At 46.3% G+C, this 22,130-nt stretch overlaps 1 protein-coding gene across 5 annotated transcripts in view; it reads left to right on the top strand.

Annotated features, from left to right (window-relative positions):
- Positions 1–22,130, top strand: part of hdlbpb (high density lipoprotein binding protein b) — a 644,718-nt gene that overhangs the window by 388,100 nt on the left and 234,488 nt on the right. The gene's annotated exons all lie outside the window — the stretch shown is intronic.

Genomic DNA, 22,130 nt, shown 5'->3' with positions numbered 1-22,130 from the left:
GTTTGTGTGTCTGTGTGTGTATGTCTCTGCGTGTGCTTGTGTGTCTGTGTGTATGTCTCTGCGTGTATTTGTGTGTGTGTGTGTATGTCTCTGCGTGTGTTTGTGTGTCTGTGTGTGGATGTCTCTGCATGTGTTTGTGTGTCTGTGTGTATGTCTCTGCGTGTATTTGTGTGTCTGTGTGTGTATGTCTCTGCGTGTGTTTGTGTCTCTGCGTGTGTATGTCTCTGTGTGTGTTTGTGTGTCTGTGTGTATGTCCCTGCGTGTGTTTGTGTGTCTGTGTGTGTATGTCTCTGCGTGTGATTGTGTCTGTGTGTATGTCTCTGCGTGTGTTTGTGTGTCTGTGTGTGTATGTCTCTGCGTGTGTTTGTGTGTCTGTGTGTATGTCTCTGCGTGTGTTTGTGTGTCTGTGTGTGTATGTCTCTGCGTGTGTTTGTGTGTCTGTGTGTCTGTGTGTATGTCTCTGCGTTTGTTTGTGTGTCTGTGTGTGTATGTCTCTGTGTGTGTTTGTGTGTCTGTGTATGTATTTCTCTGCGTGTGTTTGTGTGTATGTCTCTGCGTGTGTTTGTGTGTCTGTGTGTGTATGTCTCTGCGTGTGTTTGTGTGTCTGTGTGTGTATGTCTCTGCGTTTGTTTGTGTGTCTGTGTGTGTATGTCTTTGCGTGTGTTTGTGTGTCTGTGTGTGTATGTCTCTGCGTGTGTTTGTGTCTCTGTGTGTATGTCTGTGTGTGTTTGTGTGCCTGTGTATGTATGTCTCTGTGTGTGTTTGTGTCTCTGTGTGTGTGTGTGCCTGTGTGTGTATGTCTCTGCGTGTGTTTGTGTCTGTGTATGTCTCTGCGTGTGTTTGTGTGTCTGTGTATGTCTCTGCGTGTGTTTGTGTGTCTGTGTGTATGTCTCTGCGTGTGTCTGTGTGTCTGTGTGTATGTCTCTGCGTGTGTCTGTGTGTATGTCTCTGCGTGTGTCTGTGTGTATGTCTCTGCGTGTGTCTGTGTGTATGTCTCTGCGTGTATTTGTGTGTCTGTGTGTATGTCTCTGCGTGTGTTTGTGTATCTGTGTGTATGTCTCTGCGTGTGTTTGTGTGTCTGTGTGTATGTCTCTGCGTGTGTTTGTGTGTCTGTGTGTATGTCTCTGCGTGTGTTTGTGTGTCTGTGTGTATGTCTCTGCGTGTGTTTGTGTGTCTGTGAGTGTATGTCTCTGCGTGTGTTTGTTCTCGGTGTTTTTATGTCCCTGCGTGTGTTTGTGTGTGTATGTCTCTGCGTGTGTTTGTGTCTCTGTATGAGTATGTCTCTGTGTGTGTATGTCTCTGTGTGTGTTTGTGTGTGAATGTCTCTGTGTCTGTGTGTATGTCTCTGCGTGTGTTTGTGTCTGTGTGTATGTCTCTGCGTGTGTTTGTGTGTCTGTGTGTGTATGTCTCTGCGTGTGTTTGTGTCTGTGTGTATGTCTCTGCGTGTGTTTGTGTGTCTGTGTGTGTGTGTCTCTGCGTGTGTTTTTGTGTCTCTGTGTATGTCTCTGCGTGTGTTTGTGTGTCTGTGTGTATGTCTCTGCGTGTCTTTGTGTCTGTGTGTATGTCTGTGTGTTTTTGTTTGAATGTCTCTGCGTGTGTTTGTGTGTCTGTGTGTATGTCCATGCGTGTGTTTGTGTGTATGTCTCTGCGTGTGTTTGTGTGTCTGTGTGTGTATGTCTCTGCGTGTGTTTGTGTGCCTGTGTGTATGTCCCTGCGTGTGTTTGTGTGTATGTCTCTGCGTGTGTTTGTGTGTCTGTGTGTGTATGTCTCTGCGTGTGTTTGTGTCTCTGTGTGTCTATGTCTCTGCGTGTGTTTGTGTGTGTGTTTGTGTCTGCGTGTGTTTGTGTCTGTGTGTGTATGTCTCTGCGTGTATTTGTGTGTCTGTGTGTATGTCTCTGCGTGTGTTTGTGTGTCTGTGTGTCTGTCTCTGCGTGTGTTTGTGTGTCTGTGTGTATGTCTGCGTGTGTTTGTGTGTCTGTGTATGTCCCTGCGTGTGTTTGTGTGTCAGTGTGTGTATGTCTCTGCGTGTGTTTGTGTGTCTGTGTGTGTATGTCTCTGCGTGTGTTTGTGTCTCTGTATGTATGTCTCTGCGTGAGTATGTCTCTTCGTGTGTTTGTGTGTCTGTGTGTATGTCTCTGCGTGTGTTTGTGTCTGTGTGTATGTCTCTGCGTGTGTTTGTGTGTCTGTGTGTATGTCTCTGCGTGTGTTTGTGTGTCTGTGTGTGTATGTCTCTGCGTGTATTTGTGTGTCTGTGTGTGTATGTCTCTGCGTGTGTTTGTGTGTCTGTGTGTATGTCTCTGCGTGTGTTTGTGTGTCTGTGTGTATGTCTCTGCGTGTGTTTGTGTGTCTGTGTGTATGTCTCTGCGTGTGTTTGTGTGTCTGTGTGTATGTCTCTGCGTGTGTTTGTGTGTCTGTGTGTATGTCTCTGCGTGTGTTTGTGTGTCTGTATGTATGTCTCTGCGTGTGTTTGTGTGTCTGTGTGTGTATGTCTCTGCGTTTGTTTGTGTGTCTGTGTGTGTATGTCTCTGCGTGTGTTTGTGTGTCAGTGTGTGTATATCTCTGTGTGTGTTTGTGCCTCTGTGTGTGTGTATGTCTCTGTGTGTGTTTGTGTCTGTGTGTATGTCTCTGCGTGTGTCTGTGTGTCTGTCTCTGCATGTGTTTGTGTGTCTCTGTGTGTATGTATCTGCGTGTGTTTGTGTGTCTGTGTGTGTATGTCTTTGCGTGTGTTTGTGTCTCTGTGTGTATGTCTCTGCGTGTGTTTGTGTGCCTGTGTATGTATGTCTCTGCGTGTGTTTGTGTGTCTGTGTATGTCTCTGCGTGTGTCTGTGTGTATGTCTCTGCGTGTGTTTGTGTGTCTGTGTGTATGTCTCTGCGTGTGTTTGTGTCTCGGTGTTTTTATGTCCCTGCGTGTGTTTGTGTGTCTGTGTGTGTATGTCTCTGTGTGTGTTTGTGTCTGTGTGTGTATGTCTCTGCGTGTGTTTGTCTGTCTGTGTGTATGTCTCTGCGTGTGTTTGTCTGTCTGTGTGTATATCTCTGCGTGTGTTTGTGTGTCTGTGTGTATGTCCCTGCGTGTGTTTGTGTCTGTGTGTGTGTGTGTCTCTGCGTGTGTGTGTTTGTGTCTGTGTGTGTGTGTTTCTGCGTGTGTTTTTGTGTCTGTGTGTGTATGTCTCTGCGTGTGTTTGTGTGTCTGTGTGTATGTCTCTGCGTGTGTTTGTGTCTCGGTGTGTATGTCTCTGCGTGTGTTTGTGTGTTTGTGTGTCTGTGTGTATGTCTCTGCGTGTATTTGTGTGTCTGTGTGTGTATGTCTCTGCGTGTGTTTGTGTGTGAATGCCTCTGTGTGTTTGTGTGTCTGTGTGTATGTCTCTGCGTGTGTTTGTGTCTGTGTGTATGTCTCTGTGTGTGTTTGTGTGTCTGTGTGTATGTCCCTGCGTGTGTTTGTGTGTCTGTTTGTGTATGTCTCTGCGTGTGTTTGTGTGTCTGTCTCTGCGTGTGTTTGTGTGTCTGTGTGTGTATGTCTCTGTGTGTTTGTGTGTCTGTGTGTGTGTATGTCTCTGCGTGTGTTTATGTGTCTGTGTGTATGTCTCTGTGTGTGTTTGTGTGTCTGTGTGTATGTCCCTGCATGTGTTTGTGTGTCTGTGTGTGTATGTGTCTGCGTGTGTTTGTGTCTCTGTGTGTGTATGTGTCTGCGTGTGTTTGTGTCTCTGTGTGCGTATGTCTCTGTGTGTGTTTGTGTCTGTGTGTATGTCTCTGCGTGTGTTTGTGTGTCTGTGTGTATGTCTCTGCGTGTATTTGTGTCTGTGTGTGTATGTCTCTGCGTGTGTTTGTGTCTCTGCGTGTGTATGTCTCTGCGTGTGTTTGTGTCTCTGTGCGTATGTCTCTGTGTGTGTTTGTGTGTGTGTATGTCTCTGCGTGTGTTTGTGTCTCTGTGTGTATATGTCTCTGCGTGTGTTTGTGTGTCTGTGTGTGTATGTCTCTGCGTGTGCTTGTGTGTCTGTGTGTATGTCTCTGCGTGTGTTTGTGTGTCTGTGTGTATGTCTCTGCGTGTATTTGTGTGTCTGTGTGTGTATGTCTCTGCGTGTGTTTGTGTCTCTGTGTGTATGTCTCTCTGTGTGTTTGTGTGTATGTCTCTGCGTGTATTTGTGTGTCTGTGTGTATGTCTCTGCGTGTATTTGTGTGTCTGTGTCTGTATGTCCCTGCATGTGTTTGTGTCTCTGTGTGTATGTCTCTGCGTGTGTTTGTGTCTCTGTGTGTGTATGTGTCTGCGTGTGTTTGTGTCTGTGTGTGTATGTCTCTGCCTGTATTTGTGTGTCTGTGTGTATGTCTCTGCGTGTGTTTGTGTGTCTGTGTATGACTGCGTGTGTTTGTGTGTCTGTGTGTATGTCCCTGCATGTGTTTGTGTGTCTGTGTGTGTATGTCTCTGCGTGTGTTTGTGTGTCTGTGTGTGTATGTCTCTGCGTGTGTTTGTGTGTCTGTGTGTGTATGTCTCTGCGTGTGTTTGTGTGTCTGTGTGTGTATGTCTCTGCGTGTGTTTGTGTGTCTGTGTGTGTATGTCTCTGCGTGTGTTTGTGTGTCTGTGTGTGTATGTCTCTGCGTGTGTTTGTGTCTCTGTATGTATGTCTCTGCGTGTGTTTGTGTCTCTGTGTGAGTATGTCTCTGTGTGTGTCTGTGAGTATGTCTCTGTGTGTGTCTGTGTGTGTATGTCTCTGCGTGTGTTTGTGTGTGTGTGTATGTCTCTGCGTGTGTTTGTGTCTCTGTGTGTATATGTCTCTGCGGGTGTTTGTGTGTCTGTGTGTATGTCTCTGCGTGTATTTGTGTGTCTGTGTGTATGTCTCTGCGTGTGTTTGTGTGTCTGTGTGTGTGTGTCTCTGCGTATGTTTGTGTCTGTGTGTGTGTGTGTCTCTGCGTGTGTTTTTGTGTCTGTGTGTGTGTATGTCTCTGCGTGTGTTTGTGTGTCTGTGTGTATGTCTCTGCGTGTGTTTGTGTCTGTGTGTATGTCTCTGTGTGTGTTTTTGTGTGAATGTCTCTGCGTGTGTTTGTGTGTCTGTGTGTATATGTCTCTGCGTGTGTTTGTGTCTGTGTGTATGTCTCTGCGTGTGTTTGTGTGTCTGTGTGTATGTCTCTGCGTGTATTTGTGTGTCTGTGTGTATGTCTGCGTGTGTTTGTGTGTCTGTGTGTGGATGTCTCTGCGTGTGTTTGTGTGTCTGTGTGTATGTCTCTGCGTGTATTTGTGTGTCTGTGTGTGTATGTCTCTGCGTGTGTTTGTGTCTCTGTGTGTGTATGTCTGTGTGTGTTTGTGTGTCTGTGTGTGTATGTCTCTGCGTGTGTTCGTGTCTCTGTGTGTGTATGTCTGTGTGTGTTTGTGTGTCTGTGTGTGTATGTCCCTGCGTGTGTTTGTGTCAGTGTGTGTATGTCTCTGTGTGCTTGTTTGTCTGTGTGTATGTCTCTGTGTGTGTTTGTGTCTCTGTGTGAGTATGTCTCTGTGTGTGTCTGTGTGTGTATGTCTCTGCGTGTGTTTGTGCCTGTGTGTATGTCTCTGCGTGTGTTTGTGTGTCTGTGTGTGTATGTCTCTGCGTGTGTTTGTGTCTGTGTGTATGTCTCTGTGTTTTTGTGTGAATGTCTCTGCGTGTGTTTGTGTCTCGGTGTGTATGTCTCTGCGTGTGTTTGTGTGTTTGTGTGTCTGCGTGTATGTCTCTGCGTGTATTTGTGTGTCTGTGTGTGTATGTCTCTGCGTGTGTTTGTGTGTCTGTGTGTGTATGTCTCTGTGTGTGTTTGTGTCTCTGTGTGTGTATGTCTCTGTGTGTTTGTGTGTGAATGCCTCTGTGTGTTTGTGTGTCTGTGTGTATGTCTCTGCGTGTGTTTGTGTCTGTGTGTATGTCTCTGCGTGTGTTTGTATGTCTGTGTGTGTATGTCTCTGCGTGTGTTTGTGTCTCTGTGTGTGTATGTCTCTGCGTGTGTTTGTGTCTGTGTGTATGTCTCTGCGTGTGTTTGTATGTCTGTGTGTGTATGTCTCTGCGTGTATTTGTGTCTGTGTGTATGTGTCTCTGTGTGTATGTCTCTGTGTGTGTTTGTGTGTCTGTGTGTGTATGTCTCTGCGTGTGTTTGTGTGTCTGTGTGTGTATGTCTCTGTGTTTGTTTGTCTGTGTGTATGTCTCTGTGTGTGTTTGTGTCTCTGTGTGAGTATGTCTCTGTGTGTGTCTGTGTGTGTATGTCTCTGCGTGTGTTTGTGTCTGTGTGTATGTCTCTGCGTGTGTTTGTGTGTCTGTGTGTGTATGTCTCTGCGTGTGTTTGTGTCTGTGTGTATGTCTCTGTGTGTTTTTGTGTGAATGTCTCTGCGTGTGTTTGTGTCTTGGTGTGTATGTCTCTGCGTGTGTTTGTGTGTCTGCGTGTATGTCTCTGCGTGTATTTGTGTGTCTGTGTGTGTATGTCTCTGCGTGTGTTTGTGTGTCTGTGTGTGTATGTCTCTGTGTGTGTTTGTGTCTCTGTGTGTGTATGTCTCTGTGTGTTTGTGTGTGAATGCCTCTGTGTGTTTGTGTGTCTGTGTGTATGTCTCTGCGTGTGTTTGTGTCTGTGTGTATGTCTCTGCGTGTGTTTGTGTCTGTGTGTATGTCTCTGCGTGTGTTTGTATGTCTGTGTGTGTATGTCTCTGCGTGTGTTTGTGTCTCTGTGTGTGTATGTCTCTGCGTGTGTTTGTGTCTGTGTGTATGTCTCTGCGTGTGTTTGTGTGTCTGTGTGTGTATGTCTCTGCGTGTGCTTGTGTGTCTGTCTCTGCGTGTATTTGTGTGTCTGTGTGTGTATGTCTCTGCGTGTGTTTGTGTCGCTGTGTGTGTATGTCTCTGCGTGTGTTTGTGTGTCTGTGTGTGTATGTCTCTGCGTGTGTTTGTGTGTCTGTGTGTGTATGTCTCTGCGTGTGTTTGTGTGTCTGTGTGTGTATGTCTCTGCGTGTGTTTGTGTCTCTGTATGTATGTCTCTGCGTGTGTTTGTGTCTCTGTGTGAGTATGTCTCTGCGTGTGTTTGTGTGTCTGTGTGTATGTCTCTGTGTGTGTTTGTGTGTGAATGTCTGTGTGTGTCTGTGTGTGTATGTCTCTGCGTGTGTTTGTGTGTCTGTGTATGTCCCTGCGTGTGTTTGTGTGTATGTATCTGCGTGTGTTAGTGTGTCTGTGTGTGTATGTCTCTGTGTTTGTGTGTGTGTGTATGTCTCTGCGTGTGTTTGTGTCTCTGTGTGTATATGTCTCTGCGGGTGTTTGTGTGTCTGTGTGTATGTCTCTGTGTGTGGATGTCTCTGCGTGTGTTTGTGTGTCTGTGTGTATGTCTCTGCGTGTATTTGTGTGTTTGTGTGTCTGTGTGTGTATGTCTCTGCGTGTGTTTGTGTCTCGGTGTTTTTATGTCCCTGCGTGTGTTTGTGTCTCTGTGTGTGTGTGTGTGTCTCTGCGTGTGTTTATGTCTGTGTGTGTGTGTGTCTCTGCGTGTGTTTTTGTGTCTGTGTGTGTGTATGTCTCTGCGTGTGTTTGTGTGTCTGTGTGTATGTCTCTGCGTGTGTTTGTGTCTGTGTGTATGTCTCTGTGTGTGTTTTTGTGTGAATGTCTCTGCGTGTGTTTGTGTGTCTGTGTGTGTATGTCTCTGCGTGTGTTTGTGTCTGTGTGTATGTCTCTGCGTGTGTTTGTGTGTCTGTGTGTATGTCTCTGTGTGTATTTGTGTGTCTGTGTGTATGTCTGCGTGTGTTTGTGTGTCTGTGTGTGTATGTCTCTGCGTGTGCTTGTGTGTCTGTGTGTATGTCTCTGCGTGTATTTGTGTGTCTTTGTGGATGTCTCTGCGTGTGTTTGTGTGTCTGTGTGTATGTCTCTGCGTGTATTTGTGTGTCTGTGTGTGTATGTCTCTGCGTGTGTTTGTGTCTCTGTGTGTGTATGTCTGTGTGTGTTTGTGTGTCTGTGTGTGTATGTCTCTGCGTGTGTTTGTGTCTCTGTGTGTGTATGTCTGTGTGTGTTTGTGTGTCTGTGTGTGTATGTCTCTGCGTGTGTTTGTGTCTCTGTGTGTATGTCTGTGTGTGTTTGTGTGTCTGTGTGTGTATGTCCCTGCGTGTGTTTGTCTCTGTGTGTGTATGTCTCTGTGTGTTTGTTTGTCTGTGTGTATGTCTCTGCGTGTGTTTGTGTCTGTGTGTATGTCCCTGCGTGTGTTTGTGTGTGTATGTCTCTGCCTTTATTTGTGTGTCTGTCTGTATGTCTCTGCGTGTGTTTGTGTGTCTGTGTATATCTCTGCGTGTGTTTGTGTGTCTGTGTGTATGTCTCTGCGTGTGTTTGTGTGTCTGTGTGCATGTCTCTGCGTGTGTTTGTGTGTCTGTGTATGTCCCTGCGTGTGTCTGTGTGTATGTCCCTGCGTGTGTTTGTGTCTCTGTGTGTGTGTGTCTCTGCGTGTGTTTTTGTGCCTGTGTGTGTGTATGTCTCTGCGTGTGTTTGTGTGTCTGTGTGTATGTCTCTGTGTTTTTGTGTGAATGTCTCTCCGTGTGTTTGTGTGTCTGTGTGTGTATGTCTCTGCGTGTGTTTGTGTCTGTGTTTGTATGTCCCTGCGTGTGTTTGTGTGTCTGTGTGCGTATGTCTCTGCGTGTGTTTGTGTCTGTGTGTATGTCTCTGCGTGTGTTTGTGTGTCTGTGTGTGTATGTCTCTGCGTGTGTTTGTGTGTCTGTGTGTATGTCTCTGCGTGTGTTTGTGTGTCTGTGTGTATTTCTCTGCGTGTGTTTGTGTGTCTGTGTGTATGTCTCTGCGTGTGTTTGTGTGTCTGTGTGTGTATGTCTCTGCGTTTGTTTGTGTGTCTGTGTGTGTATGTCTCTGTGTGTTTGTGTGTCAGTGTGTGTATATCTCTGCGTGTGTTTGTGTCTCTGTGTGTATGTCTCTGCGTGTGTTTGTGTGTGTATGTCTGTGTGTGTTTGTGTGTCTGTGTGTGTATGTCTCTGCGTGTGTTTGTGTGTCTGTGTATGTCTCTGCGTGTGTTTGTGTGTCTGTGTGTCTGTCTCTGCATGTGTTTGTGTGTCTCTGTGTGTATGTCTCTGCGTGTGTTTGTGTGTCTGTGTGTGTATGTCTCTGCGTGTGTTTGTGTGCCTGTGTATGTATGTCTCTGCGTGTGTTTGTGTGTCTGTGTGTGTATGTCTCTGCGTGTGTTTGTGTGTGTGTGTGTATGTCTCTGCGTGTGTTTGTGTGTCTGTGTGTGTATGTCTCTGCGTGTGTTTGTGTCTGTGTGTATGTCTCTGTGTGTGTTTGTGTGTCTGTGTGTATGTCTCTGCGTGTATTTGTGTCTGTGTATGTCTCTGCGTGTGTTTGTGTCTGTGTGTATGTCCCTGCGTGTGTTTGTGTCTGTGTGTGTATGTCTCTGCGTGTGTTTGTTTGTCTGTGTGTGTATGTCTCTGCGTGTGTTTGTGTGTCTGTGTGTGTATGTCTCTGTGTGTGTTTGTGTGTCTGTGTGTATGTCCCTGCGTGTGTTTGTGTCTGTGTGTGTATGTCTCTGCGTGTGTTTGTCTGTCTGTGTGTATGTCTCTGCGTGTGTTTGTCTGTCTGTGTGTATGTCTCTGCGTGTGTTTGTGTCTCTGTGTGTGTATGTCTGTGTGTGTGTTTGTATGTCTGTGTGTATGTCTCTGCGTGTGTTTGTGTCTGTGTGTATGTCTCTGTGTGTGTTTTTGTGTGACTGTCTCTGCGTGTGTTTGTGTGTCTGTGTGTGTATGTCTGTGCGTGTGCTTGTGTGTCTGTGTATATGTCTCTGCGTGTATTTGTGTGTCTGTGTGTGTATGTCTCTGCGTGTGTTTGTGTGTCTGTGTGTGGATGTCTCTGCGTGTGTTTGTGTGTCTGTGTGTATGTCTCTGCGTGTATTTGTGTGTCTGTGTGTGTATGTCTCTGCGTGTGTTTGTGTGTCTGTGTGTGTATGTCTCTGTGTCTGTGTGTATGTCTCTGCGTGTGTTTGTATCTCTGTGTGAGTATGTCTCTGCGTGTGTTTGTGTGTCTGTGTGTATGTCTCTGTGTGTGTTTGTGTCTCTGTGTGTGTATGTCTCTGTGTGTGTTTGTGTGTGAATGTCTCTGTGTGTGTTTGTGTGTCTGTGTGTGTATGTCTCTGCGTGTGTTTGTGTCTGTGTGTATGTCTCTGCGTGTGTTTGTATGTCTGTGTGTGTATGTCTCTGCGTGTATTTGTGTCTGTGTGTATGTCTCTGCGTGTGTTTGTGTCTCTGTGTGTGTATGTCTCTGCGTGTGTTTGTGTGTCTGTGTATGTCTCTGCGTGTGTTTGTGTCTGTGTGTATGTCTCTGCGTGTGTTTGTATGTCTGTGTGTGTATGTCTCTGCGTGTATGTGTATGTGTCTCTGTGTGTGTATGTCTCTGTGTGTGTTTGTGTGTCTGTGTGTATGTCCCTGCGTGTGTTTGTGTGTCTGTATGTCCCTGCATGTGTTTGTGTCTCTGTGTGTATGTCTCTGCGTGTGTTTGTGTCTCTGTGTGTGTATGTGTCTGCGTGTGTTTGTGTGTCTGTGTGTATGTCTCTGCGTGTGTTTGTGTGTCTGTGTGTCTGTCTCTGCGTCTGTTTGTGTGTCTGTGTGTGTATGTCTCTGCGTGTGTTTGTGTGTCTGTGTATGACTCTGCGTGTGTTTGTGTGTCTGTGTGTATGTCCCTGCGTGTGTTTGTGTGTCTGTGTGTGTATGTCTCTGCGTGTGTTTGTGTGTCTGTGTGTGTATGTCTCTGCGTGTGCTTGTGTGTCTGTCTCTGCGTGTGTTTGTGTGTCTGTGTTTGTATGTCCCTGCGTGTGTTTGTGTGTCTGTGTGTGTATGTCTCTGTGTGTGTTTGTGTGTCTGTGTGTATGTCCCTGCATGTGTTTGTGTGTCTGTGTGTGTATGTGTCTGCGTGTGTTTGTGTCTCTGTGTGCGTATGTCCCTGCGTGTGTTTGTGTGTCTGTGTGTGTATGTCTCTGTGTGTGTTTGTGTGTCTGTGTGTATGTCCCTGCATGTGTTTGTGTGTCTGTGTGTGAATGTCTCTGCGTGTGTTTGTGTGTCTGTGTATATGTCTCTGCGTGTATTTGTGTCTGTGTGTATGTCTCTGCGTGTATTTGTGTCTGTGTGTATGTCTCTGCGTGTGTTTGTGTCTGTGTGTGTATGTATCTGCGTGTGCTTGTGTGTGTGTATGTCTCTGCGTGTGTTTGTCTCTGCGTGTGTATGTCTCTGCGTGTGTTTGTGTCTCTGCGTGTCTATGTCTCTGCGTGTGTTTGTGTGTCTGTGTGTATGTCTCTGCGTGTGTTTGTGTGTCTGTGTGTATGTCTCTGCGTGTATTTGTGTGTCTGTGTGTGTATGTCTCTGCGTGTGTTTGTGTGTCTGTGTGTATGTCTCTGTGTGTGTTTGCGTGTCTGTATGTCCCTGCATGTGTTTGTGTCTCTGTGTGTATGTCTCTGCGTGTGTTTGTGTCTCTGTGTGTGTATGTGTCTGCGTGTGTTTGTGTGTCTGTGTGTATGTCTCTGCGTGTGTTTGTGTGTCTGTGTGTGTATGTCTCTGCGTGTGTTTGTGTGTCTGTGTGTGTATGTCTCTGCGTGTGTTTGTGTGTCTGTGTGTGTATGTCTCTGCGTGTGTTTGGTGTCTGTGTGTATGTCTCTGTGTGTTTGTGTGTGAATATCTGTGTGTGTCTGTGTGTGTATGTCTCTGCGTGTGTTTGTGTCTGTGTGAATGTCTCTGCGTGTGTTTGTGTCTCTGTGTGTGTATGTCTCTGCGTGTGCTTGTGTGTCTGTGTGTATGTCTCTGTGTGTGGATGTCTCTGCGTGTGTTTGTGTGTCTGTGTGTATGTCTCTGCGTGTATTTGTGTCTGTGTGTATGTCTCTGCGTGTGTTTGTGTGTCTGTGTGTGTATGTCTCTGCGTGTGTTTGTGTCTCGGTGTTTTTATGTCCCTGCGTGTGTTTGTGTCTCTGTGTGTGTGTCTCTGCGTGTTTTTGTGTCTCTGTGAGTGTGTATGTCTCTGCGTGTGTTTGTGTGTCTGTGTGTATGTCTCTGCGTGTGTTTGTGTCTGTGTGTATGTCTCTGTGTGTGTTTTTGTGTGAATGTCTCTGCGTGTGTTTGTGTGTCTGTGTGTGTATGTCTCTGCGTGTATTTGTGTGTCTGTGTGTATGTCTCTGCGTGTGTTTGTGTGTCTGTGTGTATGTCTCTGCGTGTGTTTGTGTGTCTGTGTGTGTATGTCTCTGCGTATGTTTGTGTCTCGGTGTGTATGTCTCTGCGTGTGTTTGTGTGTCTGTGTGTATGTCTGCATGTATTTGTGTGTCTGTGTGTGTATGTCTCTGCGTGTGTTTGTGTGTCTGTGTGTGGATGTCTCTGCGTGTGTTTGTGTGTCTGTGTGTATGTCTCTGCGTGTATTTGTGTGTCTGTGTGTGTATGTCTCTGCGTGTGTTTGTGTCTCCGTGTGTGTATGTCTGTGTGTGTTTGTGTGTCTGTGTGTGTATGTCTCTGCGTGTGTTTGTGTCTCTGTGTTTGTATGTCCCTGCGTGTGTTTGTGTCTGTGTGTGTATGTCCCTGCGTGTGTTTGTTTCTCTGTGTGTATGTCTCTGTGTGTTTGTGTGTATGTCTCTGCGTGTGTTTGTGTGTCTGTGTGTCTGTCTCTGCATGTGTTTGTGTGTCTGTGTGTGTATGTCTCTGCGTGTGTTTGTGTGTCTGTGTGTGTATTTCTCTGCGTGTGTTTGTGTCTCTGTGTGTATGTCTCTGCGTGTGTTTGTCTGCCTGTGTATGTATGTCTCTGTGTGTGTTTGTGTGTGAATGTCTCTGTGCCTGTGTGTGTATGTCTCTGCGTGTGTTTGTGTGTGTGTGTATGTCTCTGCGTGTGTTTGTATGTCTGTGTGTGTATGTCTCTGCGTGTGTTTGTGTCTCTGTGTGTGTATGTCTCTGCGTGTGTTTGTGTCTCTGTGTGTGTATGTCTCTGTGTGTTTGTGTGTGAATGCCTCTGTGTGTTTGTGTGTCTGTGTGTATGTCTCTGCGTGTGTTTGTGTCTGTGTGTATGTCTCTGCGTGTGTTTGTGTCTGTGTGTATGTCTCTGCGTGTGTTTGTATGTCTGTGTGTGTATGTCTCTGCGTGTGTTTGTGTCTCTGTGTGTGTATGTCTCTGCGTGTGTTTGTGTCTGTGTGTATGTCTCTGCGTGTGTTTGTGTGTCTGTGTGTGTATGTCTCTGCGTGTGCTTGTGTGTCTATGTGTATGTCTCTGCGTGTGTTTGTCTCTGTGTTTGTATGTCCCTGCGTGTGTTTGTGTGTCTATGTGTGTATGTCTCTGTGTGTGTTTGTGTGTCTGTGTGTATGTCCCTGCATGTGTTTGTGTGTCTGTGTGTGTATGTCTCTGCGTGTGTTTGTGTCCGTGTGTGTATGTATCTGCGTGTGTTTGTGTCTGTGTGTGTGTATGTCTCTGCGTGTGTTTGTGTCTCTGCGTGTGTATGTCTCTGCGTGTGTTTGTGTCTCTGTGCGTATGTCTCTGTGTGTTTGTGTGTGTGTATGTCTCTGCGTGTGTTTGTGTCTCTGTGTGTATATGTCTCTGCGTGTGTTTGTGTGTCTGTGTGTGTATGTCTCTGCCTGTATTTGTGTGTCTGTGTGTATGTCTCTGCGTGTGTTTGTGTGTCTGTGTGTCTGTCTCTGCGTCTGTTTGTGTGTCTGTGTGTGTATGTCTCTGCGTGTGTTTGTGTGTCTGTGTATGACCCTGCGTGTGTTTGTGTGTCTGTGTGTGTATGTCTCTGCGTGTGTTTGTGTGTCTGTGTGTGTATGTCTCTGCGTGTGTTTGTGTGTCTGTGTGTGTATGTCTCTGCGTGTGTTTGTGTGTCTGTGTGTGTATGTCTCTGCGTGTGTTTGTGTCTCTGTATGTATGTCTCTGCGTGTGTTTGTGTCTCTGTGTGAGTATGTCTCTGCGTGTGTTTGTGTGTCTGTGTGTATGTCTCTGTGTGTGTTTGTGTGTGAATGTCTGTGTGTGTCTGTGTGTGTATGTCTCTGCGTGTGTTTGTGTGTCTGTGTATGTCCCTGCGTGTGTTTGTGTGTATGTATCTGCGTGTTAGTGTGTCTGTGTGTGTATGTCTCTGTGTTTGTGTGTGTGTGTATGTCTGCGTGTGTTTGTGTCTCTGTGTGTATATGTCTCTGCGGGTGTTTGTGTGTCTGTGTGTATGTCTCTGTGTGTGGATGTCTCTGCGTGTGTTTGTGTGTCTGTGTGTATGTCTCTGCGTGTATTTGTGTGTTTGTGTGTCTGTGTGTGTATGTCTCTGCGTGTGTTTGTGTCTCGGTGTTTTTATGTCCCTGCGTGTGTTTGTGTCTCTGTGTGTGTGTGTGTGTCTCTGCGTGTGTTTATGTCTGTGTGTGTGTGTGTCTCTGCATGTGTTTTTGTGTCTGTGTGTGTGTATGTCTCTGCGTGTGTTTGTGTGTCTGTGTGTATGTCTCTGCGTGTGTTTGTGTCTGTGTGTATGTCTCTGTGTGTGTTTTTGTGTGAATGTCTCTGCGTGTGTTTGTGTGTCTGTGTGTGTATGTCTCTGCGTGTGTTTGTGTCTGTGTGTATGTCTCTGCGTGTGTTTGTGTGTCTGTGTGTATGTCTCTGCGTGTATTTGTGTGTCTGTGTGTATGTCTGCGTGTGTTTGTGTGTCTGTGTGTGTATGTCTCTGCGTGTGCTTGTGTGTCTGTGTGTATGTCTCTGCGTGTATTTGTGTGTCTGTGTGGATGTCTCTGCGTGTGTTTGTGTGTCTGTGTGTATGTCTCTGCGTGTATTTGTGTGTCTGTGTGTGTATGTCTCTGCGTGTGTTTGTGTCTCTGTGTGTGTATGTGTGTGTGTGTTTGTGTGTCTGTGTGTGTATGTCTCTGCGTGTGTTTGTGTCTCTGTGTGTGTATGTCTGTGTGTGTTTGTGTGTCTGTGTGTGTATGTCTCTGCGTGTGTTTGTGTCTCTGTGTGTATGTCTGTGTGTGTTTGTGTGTCTGTGTGTGTATGTCCCTGCGTGTGTTTGTGTCTGTGTGTGTATGTCTCTGTGTTTGTTTGTCTGTGTGTATGTCTCTGCGTGTGTTTGTGTCTGTGTGTATGTCCCTGCGTGTGTTTGTGTGTGTATGTCTCTGCCTTTATTTGTGTGTCTGTGTGTATGTCTCTGCGTGTGTTTGTGTATCTGTGTATACCTCTGCGTGTGTTTGTGTGTATGTCTCTGCGTGTGTTTGTGTGTCTGTGTGCATGTCTCTGCGTGTGTTTGTGTGTCTGTGTATGTCCCTGCGTGTGTCTGTGTGTATGTCCCTGCGTGTGTTTGTGTCTCTGTGTGTGTGTGTCTCTGCGTGTGTTTTTGTGCCTGTGTGTGTGTATGTCTCTGCGTGTGTTTGTGTGTCTGTGTGTATGTCTCTGTGTTTTTGTGTGAATGTCTCTCCGTGTGTTTGTGTCTCTGTGTTTGTATGTCCCTGCGTGTGTTTGTGTGTCTGTGTGCGTATGTCTCTGCGTGTGTTTGTGTCTGTGTGTATGTCTCTGCGTGTGTTTGTGTGTCTGTGTGTGTATGTCTCTGCGTGTGTTTGTGTGTCTGTGTGTATGTCTCTGCGTGTGTTTGTGTGTCTGTGTGTATGTCTCTGCGTGTGTTTGTGTGTCTGTGTGTATGTCTCTGCGTGTGTTTGTGTCTGTGTGTATGTCTCTGCGTGTGTTTGTGTGTCTGTGTGTATTTCTCTGCGTGTGTTTGTGTGTCTGTGTGTATGTCTCTGCGTGTGTTTGTGTGTCTGTGTGTGTATGTCTCTGCGTTTGTTTGTGTGTCTGTGTGTGTATGTCTCTGTGTGTTTGTGTGTCAGTGTGTGTATATCTCTGCGTGTGTTTGTGTCTCTGTGTGTGTATGTCTCTGCGTGTGTTTGTGTGTGTATGTCTGTGTGTGTTTGTGTGTCTGTGTGTGTATGTCTCTGCGTGTGTTTGTGTGTCTGTGTATGTCTCTGCGTGTGTTTGTGTGTCTGTATGTCTCTGCGTGTGTTTGTGTGTCTGTGTGTGTATGTCTGTGTGTATTTGTGTGTATGTCTCTGCGTGTGTTTGTGTGTCTGTGTGTCTGTCTCTGCATGTGTTTGTGTGTCTCTGTGTGTATGTCTCTGCGTGTGTCTGTGTGTGTATGTCTCTGCGTGTGTTTGTGTGCCTGTGTATGTATGTCTCTGCGTGTGTTTGTGTGTCTGTGTGTGTATGTCTCTGCGTGTGTTTGTGTGTGTGTGTGTATGTCTGTGCGTGTGTTTGTGTGTCTGTGTGTGTATGTCTCTGCGTGTGTTTGTGTCTGTGTGTATGTCTCTGTGTGTTTGTGTGTCTGTGTGTATGTCTCTGCGTGTATTTGTGTCTGTGTATGTCTCTGCGTGTGTTTGTGCCTGTGTGTATGTCCCTGCGTGTGTTTGTGTCTGTGTGTGTATGTCTCTGCGTGTGTTTGTTTGTCTGTGTGTGTATGTCTCTGCGTGTGTTTGTGTGTCTGTGTGTGTATGTCTCTGTGTGTGTTTGTGTGTCTGTGTGTATGTCCCTGCGTGTGTTTGTGTCTGTGTGTGTATGTCTCTGCGTGTGTTTGTCTGTCTGTGTGTATGTCTCTGCGTGTGTTTGTCTGTCTGTGTGTATGTCTCTGCGTGTGTTTGTGTCTCTGTGTGTGTATGTCTCTGTGTGTGTTTGTATGTCTGTGTGTATGTCCCTGCGTGTGTTTGTGTCTCTGTGTGTGTGTGTCTCTGCGTGTGTTTTTGTGTCTGTGTGTGTATGTCTCTGCGTGTGTTTGTGTGTCTGTGTGTATGTCTCTGCGTGTGTTTGTGTCTGTGTGTATGTCTCTGTGTGTGTTTTTGTGTGACTGTCTCTGCGTGTGTTTGTGTCTCGGTGTGTATGTCTCTGCGGGTGTTTGTGTGTCTGTGTGTGTATGTCTCTGCGTGTGTTTGTGTGTCTGTGTGTGGATGTCTCTGCGTGTGTTTGTGTGCCTGTGTGTATGTCTCTGCGTGTATTTGTGTGTCTGTGTGTGTATGTCTCTGCGTGTGTTTGTGTGTCTGTGTGTGTATGTCTCTGTGTCTGTGTGTATGTCCCTGCGTGTGTTTGTGTCTCTGTGTGTATGTCTCTGCGTGTGTTTGTATCTCTGTGTGAGTATGTCTCTGCGTGTGTTTGTGTGTCTGTGTGTATGTCTCTGTGTGTGTTTGTGTGTGAATGTCTCTGTGTGTGTTTGTGTGTCTGTGTGTGTATGTCTCTGCGTGTGTTTGTGTCTGTGTGTATGTCTCTGCGTGTGTTTGTATGTCTGTGTGTGTATGTCTCTGCGTGTATTTGTGTCTGTGTGTATGTCTCTGCGTGTGTTTGTGTCTCTGTGTGTGTATGTCTCTGCGTGTGTTTGTGTGTCTGTGTATGTCTCTGCGTGTGTTTGTGTCTGTGTGTATGTCTCTGCGTGTGTTTGTATGTCTGTGTGTGTATGTCTCTGCGTGTATGTGTATGTGTCTCTGTGTGTGTATGTCTCTGTGTGTGTTTGTGTGTCTGTGTGTATGTCCCTGCGTGTGTTTGTGTGTCTGTATGTCCCTGCATGTGTTTGTGTCTCTGTGTGTATGTCTCTGCGTGTGTTTGTGTCTCTGTGTGTGTATGTGTCTGCGTGTGTTTGTGTGTCTGTGTGTATGTCTCTGTGTTTTTGTGTGAATGTCTCTCCGTGTGTTTGTGTCTCTGTGTTTGTATGTCCCTGCGTGTGTTTGTGTGTGTATGTCTCTGCCTTTATTTGTGTGTCTGTGTGTATGTCTCTGCGTGTGTTTGTGTATCTGTGTATATCTCTGCGTGTGTTTGTGTGTATGTCTCTGCGTGTGTTTGTGTGTCTGTGTGCATGTCTCTGCGTGTGTTTGTGTGTCTGTGTATGTCCCTGCGTGTGTCTGTGTGTATGTCCCTGCGTGTGTTTGTGTCTCTGTGTGTGTGTGTCTCTGCGTGTGTTTTTGTGCCTGTGTGTGTGTATGTCTCTGCGTGTGTTTGTGTGTCTGTGTGTATGTCTCTGTGTTTTTGTGTGAATGTCTCTCCGTGTGTTTGTGTCTCTGTGTTTGTATGTCCCTGCGTGTGTTTGTGTGTCTGTGTGCGTATGTCTCTGCGTGTGTTTGTGTCTGTGTGTATGTCTCTGCGTGTGTTTGTGTGTCTGTGTGTGTATGTCTCTGCGTGTGTTTGTGTGTCTGTGTGTATGTCTCTGCGTGTGTTTGTGTGTCTGTGTGTATGTCTCTGCGTGTGTTTGTGTGTCTGTGTGTATGTCTCTGCGTGTGTTTGTGTCTGTGTGTATGTCTCTGCGTGTGTTTGTGTGTCTGTGTGTATTTCTCTGCGTGTGTTTGTGTGTCTGTGTGTATGTCTCTGCGTGTGTTTGTGTGTCTGTGTGTGTATGTCTCTGCGTTTGTTTGTGTGTCTGTGTGTGTATGTCTCTGTGTGTTTGTGTGTCAGTGTGTGTATATCTCTGCGTGTGTTTGTGTCTCTGTGTGTGTATGTCTCTGCGTGTGTTTGTGTGTGTATGTCTGTGTGTGTTTGTGTGTCTGTGTGTGTATGTCTCTGCGTGTGTTTGTGTGTCTGTGTATGTCTCTGCGTGTGTTTGTGTGTCTGTATGTCTCTGCGTGTGTTTGTGTGTCTGTGTGTGTATGTCTGTGTGTATTTGTGTGTATGTCTCTGCGTGTGTTTGTGTGTCTGTGTGTCTGTCTCTGCATGTGTTTGTGTGTCTCTGTGTGTATGTCTCTGCGTGTGTCTGTGTGTGTATGTCTCTGCGTGTGTTTGTGTGCCTGTGTATGTATGTCTCTGCGTGTGTTTGTGTGTCTGTGTGTGTATGTCTCTGCGTGTGTTTGTGTGTGTGTGTGTATGTCTGTGCGTGTGTTTGTGTGTCTGTGTGTGTATGTCTCTGCGTGTGTTTGTGTCTGTGTGTATGTCTCTGTGTGTTTGTGTGTCTGTGTGTATGTCTCTGCGTGTATTTGTGTCTGTGTATGTCTCTGCGTGTGTTTGTGCCTGTGTGTATGTCCCTGCGTGTGTTTGTGTCTGTGTGTGTATGTCTCTGCGTGTGTTTGTTTGTCTGTGTGTGTATGTCTCTGCGTGTGTTTGTGTGTCTGTGTGTGTATGTCTCTGTGTGTGTTTGTGTGTCTGTGTGTATGTCCCTGCGTGTGTTTGTGTCTGTGTGTGTATGTCTCTGCGTGTGTTTGTCTGTCTGTGTGTATGTCTCTGCGTGTGTTTGTCTGTCTGTGTGTATGTCTCTGCGTGTGTTTGTGTCTCTGTGTGTGTATGTCTCTGTGTGTGTTTGTATGTCTGTGTGTATGTCCCTGCGTGTGTTTGTGTCTCTGTGTGTGTGTGTCTCTGCGTGTGTTTTTGTGTCTGTGTGTGTATGTCTCTGCGTGTGTTTGTGTGTCTGTGTGTATGTCTCTGCGTGTGTTTGTGTCTGTGTGTATGTCTCTGTGTGTGTTTTTGTGTGACTGTCTCTGCGTGTGTTTGTGTCTCGGTGTGTATGTCTCTGCGGGTGTTTGTGTGTCTGTGTGTGTATGTCTCTGCGTGTGTTTGTGTGTCTGTGTGTGGATGTCTCTGCGTGTGTTTGTGTGCCTGTGTGTATGTCTCTGCGTGTATTTGTGTGTCTGTGTGTGTATGTCTCTGCGTGTGTTTGTGTGTCTGTGTGTGTATGTCTCTGTGTCTGTGTGTATGTCCCTGCGTGTGTTTGTGTCTCTGTGTGTATGTCTCTGCGTGTGTTTGTATCTCTGTGTGAGTATGTCTCTGCGTGTGTTTGTGTGTCTGTGTGTATGTCTCTGTGTGTGTTTGTGTGTGAATGTCTCTGTGTGTGTTTGTGTGTCTGTGTGTGTATGTCTCTGCGTGTGTTTGTGTCTGTGTGTATGTCTCTGCGTGTGTTTGTATGTCTGTGTGTGTATGTCTCTGCGTGTATTTGTGTCTGTGTGTATGTCTCTGCGTGTGTTTGTGTCTCTGTGTGTGTATGTCTCTGCGTGTGTTTGTGTGTCTGTGTATGTCTCTGCGTGTGTTTGTGTCTGTGTGTATGTCTCTGCGTGTGTTTGTATGTCTGTGTGTGTATGTCTCTGCGTGTATGTGTATGTGTCTCTGTGTGTGTATGTCTCTGTGTGTGTTTGTGTGTCTGTGTGTATGTCCCTGCGTGTGTTTGTGTGTCTGTATGTCCCTGCATGTGTTTGTGTCTCTGTGTGTATGTCTCTGCGTGTGTTTGTGTCTCTGTGTGTGTATGTGTCTGCGTGTGTTTGTGTGTCTGTGTGTATGTCTCTGCGTGTGTTTGTGTGTCTGTGTGTCTGTCTCTGCGTCTGTTTGTGTGTCTGTGTGTGTATGTCTCTGCGTGTGTTTGTGTGTCTGTGTATGACTCTGCGTGTGTTTGTGTGTCTGTGTGTATGTCCCTGCGTGTGTTTGTGTGTCTGTGTGTGTATGTCTCTGCGTGTGTTTGTGTGTCTGTGTGTGTATGTCTCTGCGTGTGCTTGTGTGTCTGTCTCTGCGTGTGTTTGTGTGTCTGTGTTTGTATGTCCCTGCGTGTGTTTGTGTGTCTGTGTGTGTATGTCTCTGTGTGTGTTTGTGTGTCTGTGTGTATGTCCCTGCATGTGTTTGTGTGTCTGTGTGTGTATGTGTCTGCGTGTGTTTGTGTCTCTGTGTGCGTATGTCCCTGCGTGTGTTTGTGTGTCTGTGTGTGTATGTCTCTGTGTGTGTTTGTGTGTCTGTGTGTATGTCCCTGCATGTGTTTGTGTGTCTGTGTGTGAATGTCTCTGCGTGTGTTTGTGTGTCTGTGTATATGTCTCTGCGTGTATTTGTGTCTGTGTGTATGTCTCTGCGTGTATTTGTGTCTGTGTGTATGTCTCTGCGTGTGTTTGTGTCTGTGTGTGTATGTATCTGCGTGTGCTTGTGTGTGTGTATGTCTCTGCGTGTGTTTGTCTCTGCGTGTGTATGTCTCTGCGTGTGTTTGTGTCTCTGCGTGTCTATGTCTCTGCGTGTGTTTGTGTGTCTGTGTGTATGTCTCTGTGTGTGTTTGCGTGTCTGTATGTCCCTGCATGTGTTTGTGTCTCTGTGTGTATGTCTCTGCGTGTGTTTGTGTCTCTGTGTGTGTATGTGTCTGCGTGTGTTTGTGTGTCTGTGTGTATGTCTCTGCGTGTGTTTGTGTGTCTGTGTGTGTATGTCTCTGCGTGTGTTTGTGTGTCTGTGTGTGTATGTCTCTGCGTGTGTTTGTGTGTCTGTGTGTGTATGTCTCTGCGTGTGTTTGGTGTCTGTGTGTATGTCTCTGTGTGTGTTTGTGTGTGAATGTCTGTGTGTGTCTGTGTGTGTATGTCTCTGCGTGTGTTTGTGTCTGTGTGAATGTCTCTGCGTGTGTTTGTGTCTCTGTGTGTATATGTCTCTGCGTGTGTTTGTGTGTCTGTGTGTGTATGTCTCTGCGTGTGCTTGTGTGTCTGTGTGTATGTCTCTGTGTGTGGATGTCTCTGCGTGTGTTTGTGTGTCTGTGTGTATGTCTCTGCGTGTATTTGTGTCTGTGTGTATGTCTCTGCGTGTGTTTGTGTGTCTGTGTGTGTATGTCTCTGCGTGTGTTTGTGTCTCGGTGTTTTTATGTCCCTGCGTGTGTTTGTGTCTCTGTGTGTGTGTCTCTGCGTGTTTTTGTGTCTCTGTGAGTGTGTATGTCTCTGCGTGTGTTTGTGTGTCTGTGTGTATGTCTCTGCGTGTGTTTGTGTCTGTGTGTATGTCTCTGTGTGTGTTTTTGTGTGAATGTCTCTGCGTGTGTTTGTGTGTCTCTGTGTGTATGTCTCTGCGTGTATTTGTGTGTCTGTGTGTATGTCTCTGCGTGTGTTTGTGTGTCTGTGTGTATGTCTCTGCGTGTGTTTGTGTGTCTGTGTGTATGTCTCTGCGTATGTTTGTGTCTCGGTGTGTATGTCTCTGCGTGTGTTTGTGTGTCTGTGTGTATGTCTGCGTGTATTTGTGTGTCTGTGTGTGTATGTCTCTGCGTGTGTTTGTGTGTCTGTGTGTGTATGTCTCTGCGTGTGTTTGTGTGTCTGTGTGTGGATGTCTCTGCGTGTGTTTGTGTGTCTGTGTGTATGTCTCTGCGTGTATTTGTGTGTCTGTGTGTGTATGTCTCTGCGTGTGTTTGTGTCTCCGTGTGTGTATGTCTGTGTGTGTTTGTGTGTCTGTGTGTGTATGTCTCTGCGTGTGTTTGTGTCTCTGTGTTTGTATGTCCCTGCGTGTGTTTGTGTCTGTGTGTGTA

The sequence above is a fragment of the Scyliorhinus torazame genome, chromosome 31 (genome assembly GCF_047496885.1).
Source record: "Scyliorhinus torazame isolate Kashiwa2021f chromosome 31, sScyTor2.1, whole genome shotgun sequence".
NCBI lineage: Eukaryota > Metazoa > Chordata > Chondrichthyes > Carcharhiniformes > Scyliorhinidae > Scyliorhinus > Scyliorhinus torazame.
This window is presented reverse-complemented; position numbering and strand designations above follow the sequence as displayed.